Source organism: Sceloporus occidentalis, unplaced genomic scaffold (genome assembly GCF_023333645.1).
Source record: "Sceloporus occidentalis isolate IW3139 unplaced genomic scaffold, rSceOcc1.0.p SCAF_1, whole genome shotgun sequence".
In the NCBI taxonomy this organism is placed as follows: domain Eukaryota; kingdom Metazoa; phylum Chordata; class Lepidosauria; order Squamata; family Phrynosomatidae; genus Sceloporus; species Sceloporus occidentalis.
This window is the reverse complement of record NW_028316981.1, coordinates 54,017,315-54,030,074: the sequence shown is the minus strand read 5'-3', so window position 1 is coordinate 54,030,074 and position 12,760 is coordinate 54,017,315. Positions and strand designations below refer to the sequence as shown.

At 41.2% G+C, this 12,760-nt stretch overlaps 1 protein-coding gene across 1 annotated transcript in view; it reads left to right on the top strand.

The window, feature by feature from the left end:
- Positions 1 to 12,760, top strand: part of PLXNA1 (plexin A1) — a 395,300-nt gene that overhangs the window by 92,162 nt on the left and 290,378 nt on the right. The gene's annotated exons all lie outside the window — the stretch shown is intronic.

Genomic DNA, 12,760 nt, shown 5'->3' with positions numbered 1-12,760 from the left:
TCTAGTTCAGCATCCTTTTTGCTTTATTGGACAAACAGGTATGTCTAAATAAAGTCTACTGCTGAGATCTGAATTTTGATATGTATATCTACACTAAATGAAGTATAATACGACCTGCATATCCATGGGGAATCCATTACCATGTTTACCATGGATAAATGAAAACATGGTTAACAGCAAACACTGTATTTCTACCAGATGTTGACCATAGAGGACCTCCACATGCCTAGAGGGACCTTTTTTTCCTGAACACGGGTAAGTGAAATCGTGGTTACTGATCCCACAGATATGGGGGTCATACTGTACACTGCAGCTACTTCAATCTTTGAGCCTATTATGCATAAAATAACGAAGAGTCATGTGGCATCTTTAAGACTAACACATTGTTGGAGTATGAAATTTTGTGAAATATAATCCATTTCCTTAGTATAATCTTAGCGTAGATGAGTAGAAGTTATTAGAAATTCTCACACCCAGATGCAAAAAACAGCCTGGTGCCTGTGGCATGTAAAACATGACTGTAGAAGCCCTGGCACACCCATGGCTTACATATTCTAATCTCTCTCTCATTTCTATATAATGTCTCTTATAGCTCTATATAGCCTTGCTCTCTCTTTCTCTAAGACACTCTATGTCTTCTTCAAGGCCAGAAAATGAGAGAGATAGACATAGCAGCCTCCACTCTGGGGATCAAGGCAGAGAACTGTAGCTGTTGTGTTGTGCTGCTCTTCCTGCACCATTTCCCCAGCCTTTAATTTCTGTAGTCATGGGATTATCATGTGCAGACTGTAGGAGTCAAGGGATTGTATGCAAACTTTTGTCATTGTGAAAGTGGTTCCAATATAAAGATTTTTTGGAAAGAAATGCTGGCATTGCCCCATAAAAGCCACTTCTTCTTTGCTTCTGTTTTTTTGACTCGTAGTCTGTACATCTATTTCAGACCAGGAGTACTGATCTGTTCTTTCTCACAGCGCCATATTTGCCTGTGTTAACTTACTAGAAAAAAGAATACAGCTTCTTTACCCCTGTGAAAAACTGAAAACAGCTTTTGCTCAAATTCAAATTTTTACACAACTGTTAAAATAGAAAGATTCCATCCACTTTTTTTCTCCTGATTGCCACTGATATTCACCAATATTAAGTTCAGAGCTGCTTCTGTTGCACAGCAAGGGGACAAAGGGCTATTATTAATTAGGGACTGTTGGAGAATAGCTTGAGGAAGGGCTTCTGTGTGGCCTGTAGTGTGGCCTTGTTTACTGTCCCAATGCTTGATTCTTCCTTATGCTTTTGAAATGTGCAGCCTGGTTTCTCAGGAAGCCACCATCTGTTGTTAACCTTGCATATCTTTCAAGTAAGAAAGAGGCCCCTTAAATATTGATGGGGAGGGGTGAACATGAAGCCTTTTGAGCCCCTGCCTCAGGCATGGGACGCTGACAGATTTTTCTGCCATTGGGTTGCGGGGAGAGGATTAAACCCATGCACACCTCTTCGGGGATTATCCGGATTTTTAAGTTGCAGTTTCTGTTTTTCTTTCTATCTCTCTTAAGATGGTTTGCATAAATAATTTGGGTGCTATTCACAGAAGAACTGAGAACCATTTAGAGTGGATCCCAATTTCTATCAATGGAGACAGAAAGACAAGGAATTGGGCCAATAAGATTAATACTAGACCCAGCAAAGAGATAAGAGAGTGAGTAGGCCATAGAAAGGCAATTAAAATTCCAAAGAATTCTGTAAACCAAGGGATATCTCTGTTAGTGAAGTTTGTTGGGTTTAACTGCACCTTTCTCAGTGTGATGGACAAATGTAAGTATGAGTTACAATGCAGCAAACAAGACAATATCTGTGCAGAAAAATAAACCAGACACAAATCTGATATGAGAAATAGCAGTATATGAAAAGGAGTGGGAAAACACTTTAGGTTCCCCAAGAGTGCTTGAAATGCTACTTTTAAGGAGTGGAATGCTCTGCTAAAGCCATCTATAACTTAACAGTGAAAGAAAGATGCTCTGAGACCCAAGCATGCTCCCTGAACATTTCTATCATTGTAGAGCAAAGGAAAGGCAAAGGGAGATTAGACGACAATATTGCTGAATTACAATTAACCAAGAGCCTAGCTCCAGAGACCTGGATACAGATAAAGGTTTCTCATTACACTACATGCATTAATTGGCTTACCTAGAGCCCAGATATTTTGCATTATCAGCAACCACACTCTTGTGAACGGACATTATTAATAATTTCCAAAGGAAATGGCTGTTTGTTGCAGCTATAACAACAAAAAGTGAGGTGTCACAGGAGTCTTTATTGTTAATGTTGTAATTGTTCCAATATTTTCTCCATTTAATTTCCACCTGATTTCATAGTCTACGCTTCTCTTTAGCCTCACAGCCATGTATATAGCATGTATATCTGAAATTCTGGATAAACTTCATGCATCTGATGAAGTAGTCTGAAATATGCAGTAGTTTATGCCATGATACTGTATGATGTAACTTTTTATTTTATTTCCAGTCCAAGAACCTGTGAGTTTCTTCCATGAAAAACTCAGCTGTAGTCAGTCAGAAACAAGCAGTTAGTGCTGATAACTTTTACTGATACACATTATTTCATTATTTACCTAGTTGATCTTTCCCGGGAAATATTAGCTTTCTCTGGGTGGTCATCATGGGTCGCTAGATCCATGGTTTAGATGTCAGGAGTACCTTTCAGTATTATCCATCTCTTCTCTCCCCTCCTCCTCATTCCTTCTCTAGCTTATTTGCATGCCTGTTTCCCTCTCTCCTGTATAAGATTTCCAATGGAGGCACATTTTAGCAAGTTTTTGTGGCTAGGAATATCTATTGGGTGGTTCTTTCATCCTTTCCTGGCCATCTGTGGTGATTTTGCATAGTATCAGCTTCACTGAAACTGCTAGTCTACCTTCATAAAAATTACCCGTTTATTTTGAGGACTGTTGTATTCATACTGTATCTAGATAGAACGGTGAAAAAGAAGGAAAAAAAAGAGAATGAATAAGTTAATGATGGAATTTGCAAGTGTATTATCTTCAGTTTAGCAAAGCTATGTTTTATTTAGAATTGCAATCGTGGAAAAGATAAATGATAGTTTATTATTATTAGGAGAATACTTAAGCAACAGTAATACTGGTCACTTTGGATTTTGGAAGTCTTTTAAAATTGTTGCTGTGTTTGTTTATGTTTTATGTATGTTTGTTTAAAAATAATTGGTTGGGTAACCTTTGGACTGTTTGAACCAGTGTATATCAGTACTAACTGAAGAGGAATCCAGGTTTGGGTGAATTAAGAAGCTTTTATTTAGAAAAATACAGAGTGAAATCACACACACATAATATAACAGTTCAAACAGACATAGCCAAAAATGGAAATACAGTGGATCCTTGTTATACGCTGGGGTTTGGTTCCAAGATCCCCCGTGTATAACAAAATCCGTGTATGCTCAAGTCCCATTAAGTATAATGACATAGCAAAATGGTGTCCCTAATAAAAAATGGAACATCAAGGTAAATTTATACTTTTTTGGAACATTTTCAAACCGTATATGCTGAAATCCGTGTATAAAAAATCCGTGTATAAGAAGGGCCGACTGTACGAAAGGGATAGTAGAGTTTTTAGGGGTTTGCAGTGGGGTTATAATTACCTGTCCGATGAGAAGATTGCAGAAAGCTGGAATGGTTCAGACTGAGAGGTCTGAGAGGTACACAGAGTGTGGGAGGGTATTATACCTTATGTCAAGATATGAAAGAAAATTACTACAAAATATGTTATCATTGGTATTTGACACCGCAAAGAATTTGTACAATATGTGGGAATACAAGTAATAAATGCTGGAAGTGTGCCAGAAAGAAGGGAACACTATATCATATGTGTGGAGGTGCAGGAAAGCAGTTAAATATTGGTCAAAAATCCGTAGAATAATTAATAAGATATTGAATATTAAATTGGAAAATAACCCTGAGATATTTTTGATAAACATGATAGATGAAGATTTAGAAAGAAAATATGGATGTGTAGAATTTTATATGATTTCAATAGCCAGAATTACTTATGTGAAGTATTGGAAAAATAAGAAGGTCCTGTGAAGTATTGGAAAAATAAGAAGGTCCCGGGTAATGAAGAATGGTTAAGAAAGATGTATAAGGTATTAGAATTAGATAAAATTACAAGAAAGTTAAGAGATGAAAAATCTGATAAATTTTTGGAGATATGGAAAAAAGTTATAAATTATTTAGAAAAGAAATGGGGCCACCTGACCATAAAACTAATTATGATTTAAAAGATGGTAGCTTAAAATAGTAAAAAAAAAAGTGACCCACATAAAAGAGGTAGTATTGAAATGTAAAAATACAGTGTGTTTTTTGAAGAAAATTACAGTGTTGGTTACAACGCTTTATACTTTTTATTTTAAAAACCTGTATACATTGTTGAAGTCACACACTATTGTATATATTGCCTGTACAAGTCTTAGTATTTCCTTCTTTTCATCAGGTTAACCTTCTTATTTTAGGGAGGGGATGCTTTATATTTGCTTTCAGAGAACATAAAGAATATACTTGTTCAAGCAGACAACTCAGTGTCATTAGATCAGGTTCTATTTTTGACTGTGTCACAGACAGTACAATCTTGGCCATGTTCCCCTTTAATGCATCGGTACACCTAAGGGAGTAGGTGGCTTCCAGCCTTATCATTAAAGGCAAGATCGTTTATGTTTCTAGGGCTCTTCAGGGCCAAAAAGCACATTTGTGTTATTTTGGGATTAGACAATTGAGAATTTCCACTGTGTACAGAAAAAATGTCCATAACAGCCATTACTGTTTTTTTTCTAAGCACATAATCACTTTAAGTCACACTGGCAGTGAAGTTTTGATGAACTGTGATTGGAAACAGTGCTAAAATCTATGTGGCCATGTTCTGAAAGAGTTTATTCCTGACATTTCGCCAGCATCTGGGGCTGGCATCTTCAGAGAATGCTAGCATGGGAGTGAGTGGGGTATATACAGTCCTCCCTCTGTTCTTATGGTCTTCAGACCTCATTTATGCTCGAGGGATGAACCGAGGGAGAATGAATGGGCCGTGCTTCTGTGGTGCGCGCCTATATTCAAGCCAATGGGGCTTGAACATAGATGAAACTACGTTTTTGAGAGGGGCTCCGGAATGGATCCCCCATGAAAAAGGAGGGGCAACTGTATATACAGTGTGGCCCTTGGTTGAGAGGAAGTGATTTACATGTTAATGGTGTTTATGGATTTCAGTGGCTTCCCCGTGCATTCTGACCTGATAGTTGTTGGCATGGTCCAGAATTTCAGTGTTTTCATAGAATCATAGAATCGTAGAGTTGGAAGAGACCACAAGGGCCATCCAGTCCAACTCCCTGCCATGCAGGAAATCACAATCAAAGCATCCTTGACAGATGGCCATCCAGCCTCTGTTTGAAGACCTCTAAGGAAGGAGACTCCACTACAGTGCGCCTGCATTATATGCGGATGCACTATATGCGGCTTTCAGCATATGCTGAAAGCTGCGAGGGAGCCGCATGGGAACGCACGGGGCACAAGGGGCAGTGTGTACCATTAAGATGAATGGGGCATGCCGCCACGCCAACGCCGCATGCACGAGCCACATTACTTCAAATGGGGTTCGAGCATAACGTGGTTTTTTTACGTGGGGGGGTCCGGAACGGATCCCCGAGTAAAAAAAAAGGGCACACTGTACAGTGTTTTCAAATATGGGGCATAAAATGGACCATGCCAACCACTACCATGTCAGGATGCACAGGGAAGCCATTTAAATCCATAAACACCTGGACAACTTCAACAGGAAAGAAGAAACCCTTAAAGTAAACAAAGTTTGGCTACCAGTCGTGAAAAACACCAAAATCAAGACTGAGCCCATGCAAATGAAAACCACCCAGGGTCAGGGAGATTTCCTAGCAGACAGTGGATCATTAATTGAATAAACACCCTGAGGCCTTGCCATTCAGCAACAAATCAACACAGAAATTAACATGTAAATCACTTTCTCTCAACCAAGGGTCACACAATATATATATATATATATTCACACCCCACTCACTCCCATGCCAGCCACAGATGCCCCCAAACCCCACAAAAAACTATGGATTCCAGCCATGAAAGCCTTCAACTTCACAGTGCTAAAATCTGCTGAATTTGCCTTTCCAAACTGATCTGAATCCCCAAAGGACAATGGAAACTTAAGAATGGTAGTCTGAGGTCTTGTAGGTGTTTCCAGCTTGTTGCCTTCTTATCCTGATGCCCTCTGTCATTGGCCATGCTGGTTGGGAATGATGGGAATAGTAGTCCCACATGTTTGGAGAGCACTAGGTTGTTGAATGCTGAGGTATAAAAGTGCTAATACTAAGCAAGAAAAGCTTTGAGTGACAGCTTGAATAACGACAAAAGTGTTTTTAAAAGTTTATTATGGGGAAACCGAAACACTATCTTGTCAACATTTTCCACAAGTCCTGTTAAAATCTTAGTGTTTTACAAAATTGCAGAGGTTTATCCTGACTGCTTTATCCAGCCTTGAAAGAGAAAGGACACAGAAGTAACGAAAGATGTATTTAAAAATACTGGTTTCACATGCAAAGGCTTTATTTGGGGTTGTTGGACCAAATAGTGAACCCTCTACCTGTTTCTAAAACATGCTTTTTCTGAACAAGCAACTTGAAGCTATTTTGTTCCTGTTCCACTTCAATTGTAACTTTCAAATAATGATTCTGTCATTCCATTCTATTTAAGGGGAGAGATGGTTTTTGGCTCAAATTCAATTTGACTCCTTATTGTTTGACCTTTTTCTGTTTTGCTGCCCCCCCCCCCCCCCCCAAGCCACTTTCTCCCTTCCTTGTTGAATTTCATGTGTTTTTGCTTGGCTCTACAGAGTTTGGTTGTTTTGCTAGTAATAAAAAGAAATTAAATGCAAGTGTTTAAATTGGATTCTGAGGCTGAATTCGTTCTGGCTTTGGCAGGATATATGTACTCCTTCCTCTTGTGACAGGAAGAGAGATTAGCCCTGGAATTATGGGGAATGTTTTGTTGTCTTCTGTTGCCTGCCCAGTCTCCAGTGTAATTCCCCTAACCCAGTTTTTCTCTCCAAACCAGATGGCTCCTGCTAGTCAAGCACTAGGGAGGTCTCCAAAATCTGCACCCCTCCTGTAGAGTTCATGCCCTCTTCAGCTTGTTTATTTTCTCCCATGGAAGCTACAGCTGATGTGGCCTCATTTCTGTTTTGGTTGGCTCATCTTTTTAATAACAATACCAACAATAAAATAAGCAATCTCTTCGTGTTAAGTGGGTTATCCTGGCCTGGTTACATTCTGTCTCCCTGTTCATCACTCACGCTGATAAGGTAGAGTCTTAAGAATTGTTTTCTTCTGTCCGTGGTGAACCAAGGCCTAGTTTTAACATGTGCCTGCATTTCTGTCTTCAAAAAAACCTGGCATCATTTTGTAACTGAAGTCCTTCAATGTAAAATATTTAAAATATCCACCCCCAGTCCACCCCCAGAGAGCCTGAACATCTGCCTGTTCCAGGGCATGAATATGGGTAAGATTTAGGGGATGGCAAAGTATGATCAGACAGAGGTCAATATGCTTTAAGCAAAGAGAACTAGAATCCCATCAAAATCAGCAGAAGTAAACTGACTCCAAGACATAAGATAACCTTGATATCCCCATGGAAATCTCATGAAGGTGATTTGTCATGTGTAGACAAGGCCTTGATGATAAATTAGATGCGTTCTAGGAATGTTACAGCAATGAATGTTGAAAAATAGCATTCTGGTTTGCTAAAGTGCCCTAGGAGAGTCAGTTTCAGCAAAGCACCATACCATTCTTGTTTTGAAGGCATAAGGTTTTGAGGGGAAAGTTTTCTGGAAGTGGTTTTCCTCAGCTTTCTTCTTTCTTTCAGTCATAGAATGTGTCAAAATTCCTTCCAATGAAATTATAGGATTTATCCCCTGTAACTCTTTATCCATCCCCCATCAGTGGGGAGAGTGGGACCATTCCTTTGGCATAACTGCAGAGAAGAGGCAACAATACTGTGATGTACTGCTCTTGCTGTCCAGATGTCTTTGGAATGAACAGTTCTTTCTGTTTTTGCTGTTGTTCATCTATTTTGTTCCTCGCCATGTTTCATTTTTACAATTGCTTGTTTTTCTTATTTCAGTTCTGCCATCCCATTTCTGCATCAGTTTGAAAAGTGTCTGCATGAATGTTTTGATGCATTTTTGTGTTTATTTCCTCTCTCTCTCCATGTGTATGGGCATATGCTCACTCATTTTGGTATACTATTTTGTCTAATACCATATTTTGCAAGCAGTTTACTTTAATAATTTTGTGCATTTCCCTCAGTACTGTTTGTAAGATCACGTTCAGCTTTAATGTCTTAAATGTCTCATGTAACTATGCTTTCATGTACCTTGTCAGAGCTTGTGTGGCAATTTAACCTTTTTTTAAAAAAAAAAAAGGCAGAGGAATTGGCAGTGCCCCTAGAAGTCATTAAACATATCCATGGGTAGCTGTGTTGGCCATGTAAAATCATAGAGTTGGAAGAGACTTCAAGCACCATTCAGTCCAGTCCCCTGCCATTCATATCAAAGCACCCCTGACAGATGGCCATCTAGCCTCTGTTTAAAAACCTCCAAAGAAGGATACTCTACCACACTCCAAGGTAGCATAGTACAATAACACCCAAAATCCACCAAACAGCAGGGCCGGCTCTAGGTATTTGGCCATCCTAGGCGAGAAATATTTTGTCACCCCCTGTTGCCCCTCATAATTATTTTCACCCCTTGATTTTCGTTGTTTCATTTGTTAAAGCTAAACATGACATAACACTTAGGTTCCAATCTCTTGCCATAGTATTGAGAATTACTCAAAAAACCAAAAAATTATACAAAAAGAGCTGCCAAGCTGCCCCTAAATTTTGCTGCCCTAGGCAGCTGCTTAGTTCGCCTATATGGATGAGCTGGCCCTCCCAAACAGTGATACCTTTATTGGGCAAACCAGATGCAAATAATACATGTTGCAAACTTAGAAGCTTCACTGGCTTCTTCATCAGGCAAAGATGTAAAAAATGGTAAAGGCGAGGGGAAAAAATTAAGACGATGTTAGTCCCAAGCCTGAATTTTGTCAAGCTGTGGCTGTTTTCAGTTCAGATGGTCATAAGGCTTTAGCAGAAACAATACAGTTTGTCTCTTGTGTCACTTTCCTTGTCAATTTTCAGATTGCATTAACAGGCCCTTAGTGGCCAAGATACAGCTTGCACTGGTTCCTTCTGTTGTTCATCCATAGTCCAAGCTGCTCTAAACCTTTCAGCCTCTCTTTTATTTGCAGCTCTCCAAAGACTTTTCAACCTTGGCTTCCTGTCACTCCCACCCTTTCACCCTGTCGTTCCCAACCTCTGTAATGCCTCTCAATCAGTCACACTGAGCCTGTGACACTCCAAGCTCTTTGCTCTTGTCTGTAATCCCATTTACTGCCTGTAGCCCTGTTGACAGGATTGACAAGTGTGTCTGTGATGTGGCTGTGTCCTGCACTTAACCAGGGGGTGGGGGTGGTTTAAACTATCCAAGTGGATAGTTTAAAAAGAAATAAGATACTTCCTGTAAGCAGGAAATCTAAATTCTGCACCCAGAATAAATAAGTTTTACTGAAATTGTGTACTTTAATTGGAAGAAGTATGCTCTGGAGATGATTTTGAGGAAGCAGATAGCATTTTGGGCAGTGGATGACTTAACAAATCCATGCAAGAGAGACCACCAGTCTTGATATAAAGATACTTTGTGAGGTGGAGTTCCATTTCTTATCCATCAGAAACTGTTTTTGACATCAGTTGTTTACACACTGACATAATGTGTTCACATTTTTTTTTAAAAAAAATATCCACAACCTTGAAGACAGAAAATTTCTCTTTAAAGAAGGCAAGCAGAAGTTTTCAGGATTCTGAAGCAATCACAGTAGATTCCATGTTGGCAAATTAGCTGCTTTGATTGTGTCACCACAGAAAAGCAGGATATAAATAAAAGTTTTATTATTTTATTATTTACTGCCACATTTGGACTCTATCATCATACTAAACATGACCTTATCTTCTCAGAATGGAGTAGAAAGACTAGTGCAGTGTAGCAGAGTTAAATTCCAGCCTTTAATTTCCTTAGCCGATGGATGAGATTTAAGTAATTAGAGACAAGAGAAGATAGAAGCCTTGGAAACTGTACAAATGATGTATTTTAAATAAATAAATAAATAAATAAATAAATAAAATACCTTAGCAAATATGGGTATAGAGGAGTTGTTGCTGTATTCCTACAAACCATTTCCAACTTATGGCAGCCCTAAGGCAAACCTATCATAGGGTTCTCTGAGGCAGAGAGTGTGCGATTTGCCTAAATTCATCCAGTGGGTTTCCATGACCAAGTGGGGAATTGAATCCTGATCTCCAGAGTCATAGTCCAACACTCCTACCAATACACCACGCTGGCTCTCTATCATGCCTTTAAGTGAAGTCTCTTCATAACAAAGATCAAACCTCTTTTTCTTGGTCTTGAAGTGTGTGGACATCAGAGTCCTCTTTCTTTTTAAGTTGCTGGTGTGTAAATGGGATCTGTCTTATCCATCTGTCTGTGCTATTTTGCCCTTCCCACTTGGGAATTGCACTTCTGGGAATAATAATAATAAATAATAATAAATAATAAAAAGTTTATTTATATACCGCCCTTCATACATCAGGGCGGTTAACAACATATATCAAAATACAATAAAAACATTCCACTAAAACCAACAATTACACAGAAAAGGAATTAAAAACACTCATGCCAGTGGCCATGCTAACATAGAGGAAGAGGTCAGGAAGCGGTCAGGGGCTAAAAGTCAGGGGTAGGCCTGTTCGAATAGTAAGGTTTTTAACCCCTTCCTGAACTGGGCTAAGGAGGCGGCAGAGCGGAGCTCGACGGGCAGCGAGTTCCAGAGGTTCGGGGCCAAGGTGGTAAAGGCCCTCCTCGAAGTAGATGTCAGCCTAGCCTCTGGAACTCTTAGAAATTGCTGCCCAGAAGATCTGAGTGTGCGGGGCGGATTGTATGGAGAGAGGCGGTCCTCTAGATACCCTGGGCCCAAGCCATTTAGGGCTTTATAGGTCATAACCAACACCTTGTATTGCGCCCGGAAGCGAATAGGCAGCCAATGGAGATCTTTTAGCACCGGTGTTATATGGCTGGTCCTGGACGTACCAGTGACCAGGCGTGCTGCCATGTTCTGCACTAATTGTAGCTTCCGGGTATGGTACAAGGGTTGCCCCATGTAGAGCGCATTGCAGAAGTCCAAATGAGAGGTTACCAGAGCGTGTACCACAGTTTCAAGGTCCCTCCGGTCCAGGTAGGGACGCAGCTGGCTTATCCGCCGAAGCTGATAACAGGCGCTCCTGACCGTCGCATCCACCTGAGAAGTAAGATGGAGCGACGAGTCAAGGAGCACCCCCAGACTGCGTACTGAGTCCTTCACAGGGAGCGTGACCCCATTCAGAACAGGTGGAACCACCGCCATCCCTGGGCCGGGTGAACCTATCACAAGTACTTCCGTTTTCTCTGGATTCAGGCTGAGTCTGTTTTCCCTCATCCAACCCATTACCGACTCCAGGCAGGCCACGAGAGGAGAGATGCCATCCCCGGTCACTGCATCAGTCGGAGACATAGAGAAGACTATTTGGGTGTCATCAGCGTACTGATAACCCCGCGCCCCATGTCTCCGGATGATCTCTCCCAGTGGTTTCATGTAAATGTTAAAGAGCATGGGAGACAAAATGGCCCCTTAAGGGACCCCAGATGTTAGGGGCCTCTCATCGGAGCACATGTCTCCCAGCTGCACCATCTGGGACCTCCCAGAGAGGTAGGACCGGAACCACTGGAGCGCAGTGCCCCCGATTCCCACTTCTGCCAGGCGTCCCAGAAGGATACCATGGTCTATGGTATCGAAAGCCGCTGAGATGTCCAAGAGCACTAACAGGGACACGCTACCCCTGTCCATGCCCAGACAGAGATCATCGACCAAGGCGACCATGGCAGTCTCAACCCCGTAGCCCGTCCGAAAGCCGGTTTGAAATGGATCAAGATAATCCGTTTCCTCCAGGATCGATTGAAGCTGGATTGCAACCGCCCTCTCGATCACCTTCCCCAAAAATGGCAATAGCGATACAGGCCGATAATTATTGTGCATCAGGGGGTCGAGGGAAGGCTTTTTCAGCAAAGGTTTTACTACGGCCAATTTTAAGCTGGATGGGAATTGTCCTTCCCTCAAAGATGTATTAATAATCCGGTGTAACAGTGAAGTTACTACCAGTCCCCCCTGAGCCGCTAGCCATGAGGGACAGGGATCGAGAGAGCAGGTTGTCTTCCGAACACTTCTAAGGATCCTGTCCACATCATCAGTACTCACAGACTCAAACTGATCCAGTATAACCGAGTCCACAGAAGTTCTGGAGGCCTCTGATCTAGGATCTGCTCTAATGCTGGCTTCAAGACCTTCGCTTATCCGAGAGATTTTATCCGCGAAGAAGTTGTTAAATTGATCACAGCAGGCCTTAGTAGGTTCAAGGATCTGATTCGGGGCAGGAGGGAGCTGGGTTAGCTCCCTGACTACCCCGAACAACTCTGCTGGATGCGACTCCGCGGACGCGATACGAGCACCATAGAACGAATTCTTAGCTGCCCGTATCGCCTCTCCGTAGTCC